This window comes from Jatropha curcas, chromosome 4 (genome assembly GCF_041381405.1).
Source record: "Jatropha curcas cultivar XTBG-Jc1 chromosome 4, XTBG_Jcur_1.0, whole genome shotgun sequence".
Classification (NCBI taxonomy): Eukaryota; Viridiplantae; Streptophyta; class Magnoliopsida; order Malpighiales; family Euphorbiaceae; genus Jatropha; species Jatropha curcas.
In genome coordinates, this window is record NC_143154.1 from 11,105,833 (window position 1) to 11,111,249 (window position 5,417).

Sequence of the window (5,417 nt, forward strand, 5' to 3'; positions counted from 1 at the left end):
GTGCTGCTGTCTTGTTTGCTCCAAAGTGTCCTCCACATTCCATTGAATGGCAAAATTTAAGGACACTCTCCATTTCTGCTTCTGGCATACATCGCCGGAATAGCTGATCACTACAATATTTGAACAAAAAGGGTTCCTCCCAATAGTAGTATTTGATATCATGGAAGAACTTTTTCTTTTGTTGATAAGAAAAGTTGGGAGGAGGGATTTTGCAAACAAGGTAGTTAACTATATCAGCATACCAGGGGGCTTGTGTGTTTGCCAACAGTAGAAGTTGCTCATAGGGAAAGTTTTGATTGATTTGTGATTCTGTTGTATCTTCTTCCCCTAATTCTAGCCTGGAAAGATGGTCAGCCACAAGGTTTTCGGTTCCCTTTCTGTCGCGAATTTTCAAATCAAATTCCTGCAATAAAAGCACCCAACGAATTAGTCTCAGTTTTGCATCTTTCTTTTCTAGCAAATATTTGATAGCCGAGTGATCAGTGTAAACTATTGTTTTGGCTTCGATTAAGTAAGCTCTAAATTTGTCAAAAGCAAAAACTATAGCTAGCAGTTCTTTTTCAGTGGTGGCATAATTTAATTGCGCATCATTTAATGTGCGACTAGCATAATAAATGATGTGCAACTTCTTTTCCTTTCTTTGCCCAAGAACCGCTCCAACAGCATGATCACTAGCATCACACATAAGCTCAAAGGGAAGAGTCCAATCTAGTGTAGCAATGATAGGGGCTGAGATCAACTCCTTCTTCAACCTGTTAAAAGCATTTAAACACTCTTTGTCAAAATTAAAAGGATCATCTTTAACTAATAAATTATGAAGAGGTTTTGTGATTTTAGAGAAGTCTTTGATGAATCTCCTGTAGAACCCTGCATGACCAAGAAAACTCCTTATTCCTTTCACTGAATTAGGAGGAGGTAGCTTTTCAATTACCTAGATTTTGGGTTTGTCCACTTCAATCCCTTTTTGAGAGATTTTATGCCCTAGGACAATACCTTCACTAACCATAAAGTGACACTTTTCCCAATTCAAAATAAGGTTAGTGTCCTCATATCGCTACATTACTAAGGATAAGTTATGAAGACATGCATTGAAAGAAGAACCAAATACAGAGAAGTTATCCATGAATATTTCAATAAATTTCTCTACCATATCAGAAAATATGGACATCATGCATCTTTGAAAAGTTGCAGGAGCATTGCATAGTCCAAAAGGCATTCTTCTATAGGCAAAAGTGCCATAAGGACAAATGAAAGTAGTTTTCTCTTGATCTTCAGAAGCAATTGGTATTTGGAAGTATCCTGAATAACCATCCAAAAATAATAAAAGGGATAACCTGCAAGTCTTTTAAGCATTTGATCAATAAAGGGTAGGGGAAAGTGGTCTTTGTGGGTTGCTTTGTTCAACTTCCTATAATCTATGCACTCACGCCAACCTGTGACTGTTCTAGTGGGAATTAATTCATTGTTTTTGTTAGAGATAATAGTCATACCTCCCTTTCTTTGGAATGACTTGAACGGGACTTACCCAGCTACTATCGAAAATTGGATAAATAATGCCAGCATCCAGAAGTTTTATAATTTCAGCCTTGACTAGCTCCTTCATATTTGGATTCAATCGCCTTTGATGCTCGATTGAAGGTTTATAGTCTTCTTCCATCAAGATCTTATGCATGCATACACTCAGGCTTATCCCCTGTAGATCTGAAATTGACCATCCTAGTGCTTTCTTATGCTTTTGAAGAACCTGCAACAACCTTTCCTCTTGATCAAGTGTTAAGTGAGAAGAGATAATAATAGGGAAAGAATGGTTCTCACCTAAGAATGCATGTTTTAAATGAGGTGGAAGTTGTTTCAGTTCTTGCTTTGGTGGTTCACTTTCTTTCTCATTCATGATGCTTGATTCATTAATGTCATCTTTAGTATGCAAAGTGTTTTCCACACATTCATCAACAACATCAATTCGAAAGCAATCACTATAGTCCATAGGAAGTTTATAGGATTTAAGAACATCAAAACAATTTCTTCCTGCCCAACTCTTAAAGTTAATTTACCTTCATAAACATTAATTAATGCTCTTACAGTTGCAAGAAAAGGCCTCCCAAGGATAAAAGATCCTTCCCTGTCTTCATCAATATCAAGAATAATAAAATCAATAGGGAAGATGAATGTACCTACCTTTACAAGCACATCTTCTACAATTCCTCTTGGATATTTGATTGATCGATCCGCTAATTGTAGAGACATCCTTGTCGGTTTGAGCTCGCCCATACCTAGCATCTTAAAAACTTCATAAGACATAAGATTAATGCTAGCACCTAAATCTGCCAAAGCTTTTCAAAATCAAGATTACCAATATTGCAAGGGATAGAAAAACTTCCTGGATCCTTTAACTTTGGAGGCAATTTGTTTTGGATAATTACACTGCACTCCTCAGTTAACGTTACCGTTCCTTGATCGTCGATTCTTCGTTTCTTGCTCAGGATATCTTTTAGGAATTTTGCATAACTAGGCATTTGAGCAAGGGCTTTAACAAAAGGAATATTGATTTGAAGCTTTTTGAATACATCCAGAAACTTTAGGAAGCTCTTGTCATCTTGTGCTTTTTTTTAACCTTTGTGGGAAGGGGACAGGTGGAACATAGGGTTTTACTTCTTCTTGTTCTTCTAGGTCAATGATGGGAACCTTTTTTTGCTCTTCCACCTTCTTTTCTTTCTTTGGTGGCTCTTCTAACTGTTTGCCACTTCTCAAGGTGATAGCCTGTACCTGTTCTTTAGGATTCTTTTCAGTATTGCTAGGTAACGTACCTTGAGGTCGAGAAGCCATCATGTTTGCGAATTGTCCTAACTGAATCTCTAAATTTCTTATCGTAACCTGCTGGATTTTGTGGTTTTCTCTAGTTTCGTTCATGAAATCCATGTGCGACTTAGAAAGGGTAGTAAGGAGATCATCATGAGATTTCTTCTCTTGAGGAAGGAAACCTGGTGATGCGTTCAAAGCATTGTTAGGATTCCCATAGGACAGATTAGGATGGTTCCTCAATCTATTATCATATGAATTGGAGTATGGGTAATTCTTCCTTCCTTGATTCATCACATAATTTACTTGCTCCAAGGTTTGTGAATTCAAAGAGTCTATCATGCATTCTCCAATCCCATGTTGTCCATTACATCTGTCACAAACTTGCATAATAGAATTTACAGGATTAGTAATTAATAGGTCTAATTTCCTTACCATATTATATACCTTGGCATTGAGTGCTGTAATGGAATCTATTTCATAGACTCCTGCAGTCCTCTTCCTTTCGGAATTGCTTTGATAATGGCTATTGCTTGCCATCTCCTCTATCAATTCATATGCCTCATCAATTCCTTCTCTCTCAAAAGATCCACCTGCAACTGCATCTAAAATGATTTTAATGTTAGGTGATAATGCATTATAGAAAGTTTGTACCTGTAACCACTTGGGCAAACTGTGATGCAGGCACTTTCTCAACGAGTCCTTGAATCTTTCCACAAGCTTCATACAGGCTTTCTTGATCATGGTGAGCAAATGTCATTATCTCATTGCGCAATTTTGTGGTCTTTAAAGATGGAAAGAATTTTGCTAAGAACTTTTGGGCTAATTCCTTCCATGTTGTGAAACTTCCAGCGAGGCATGATTGTAACCAAGATCGTGCCTTGTCCCTAAGAGTGAAAGGGAATAATCTCAGTTTTATGGCATCTTCGGAAACACCGTTCTATTTGAAAGTATCGCAAATTTCCAGGAAATTTGTGATATGAGCGTTAGGATCTTCACTAGGCAAACCTCCATATTGAATTGAGGTGGAAAGCATTTGGATAATTGCGGGTTTAATTTCAAAATTGTAAGCTTCCACCTGAGGTCTTGTAATACTCGAGGTTGTCCCATTCAGATTAGGTGTTGTGTAGTCTCGCAAGGTGCGGACCGGATTTTGAAGTGGAGGTCCGTTTGCATTTTCGTTTTCGTTTTCGTTTTCGTTGACCATGTCTACTTGCTGGTCAGGTCTTATTTCACGTGTTCTTCTTGTGGCGTTGTTCCTGCGACAAGTTCTTTCAATTTCTGGATCAAAGATTAGGGGTTCAGTCCTACCTGATCTTCTTTGCATAAACACCTGAAATAAGTCTTAAAAGAAAATTTAATTAAAACAAAAGAATGTCTAAATTAACAATAGGGTAATTAGTATTGATATTGATAATGCCAATCTCCAGCAACGGCGCCAAAAACTTGACAGTGATTTTCGCAAGTTTACGAAATTGCAATAAGTAATATAGAGTGAAAGACTATCGTATCCACAGGGATTGTATATCAAGTACAAAAATTGTGTTAACCTATTATTATTTAAATGAAAATAAAAGAGATTTGTTATAAGAAAAGTAATTTCAAAAGTAAATCAGAAAGAAATCAGGCAACAAAATTTAGATGAAAAGAAATCAAGGATTTAAAACTACTACGGATATTGATTTCACTTAATTCTATCCAATTTATTCTATTAGTTTGTTAATCAATTTTAATTGTTCAAGTAGGGGAAACAACCCTAAAATCACTAACAAGCTTTCCCGTTATATTGTTAGCTATTCTAATCCGGTCTAATTGCCTATCTTCCAATAGCACAATCAAACATGAATTAAATCATTAAGTTTTATGGTTTGTTTTGTGAATTCATAACCTAAGGTCATTAATTTATGAAAACCCCCATGAGTCAAACCATATAGCTTCCGCATCAAGTTATTATTCTTATGTAATTTATTACCTTTTTCGTATCAAAAACCCTTCTTCCGATAGTGATTAATGAAATAAATCAATCTAGGAGATAAACTCTGCCTGGAAGCTTTAAGTTTAATAATAAATTATAGCAAGAACAAGGAAAAGCAAATCTAATATTGTAAATTGGAATCGAATTAAGCTACATCAAATTCCTAGTATGAGAGTTTAGCTCGACACATTAATTAAATAAAACTCAGTAATACTTGAATAAAACTTCATAATCAATAATGAATAATGAAAAGAAAGACAAGATTAAGAGTTTAGAAATAAAAACTAGACAACAGCTTATATGGATGGCTTCCTTGAATCTTGGCACAAATCTTGGACACTTGAAATCTTTGAGAGAGAGAGAACTATGTAGAAAAATACTAGAATTCGAGATAGATTTACAATGAATGGTTCCTCTCTTTATATAGACTTCCTAGGAGAGAATCTGACTCCGTTTAAAAAATAAAATCCTTATTAAGTACAAAATCTTCTTTGGAGATCATAAACTGATTAGGCTTAGGATTTCTTCTTAGTTAGGACTCTTCTCTCTTCCTAAATAGACTTAGATCCTATTTTGCACGTTTAGGAACATATCTGAGGTGGGCCCATGTGAGTTGAAAAGGCTGGATTGTGTTTTTATTCAAAAC

The 5,417-nt window shown here is 35.8% G+C and overlaps 1 non-coding gene across 1 annotated transcript; it reads left to right on the forward strand.

Annotated features, from left to right (window-relative positions):
* The first annotated feature begins 3,466 nt into the window (after positions 1-3,466).
* LOC119371169 (small nucleolar RNA R71) lies at positions 3,467-3,575 on the forward strand. The gene has a single exon (XR_005178735.1). It is a non-coding gene; the product is annotated as a small nucleolar RNA R71 (small nucleolar RNA).
* The last annotated feature ends 1,842 nt before the right edge of the window (positions 3,576-5,417 follow it).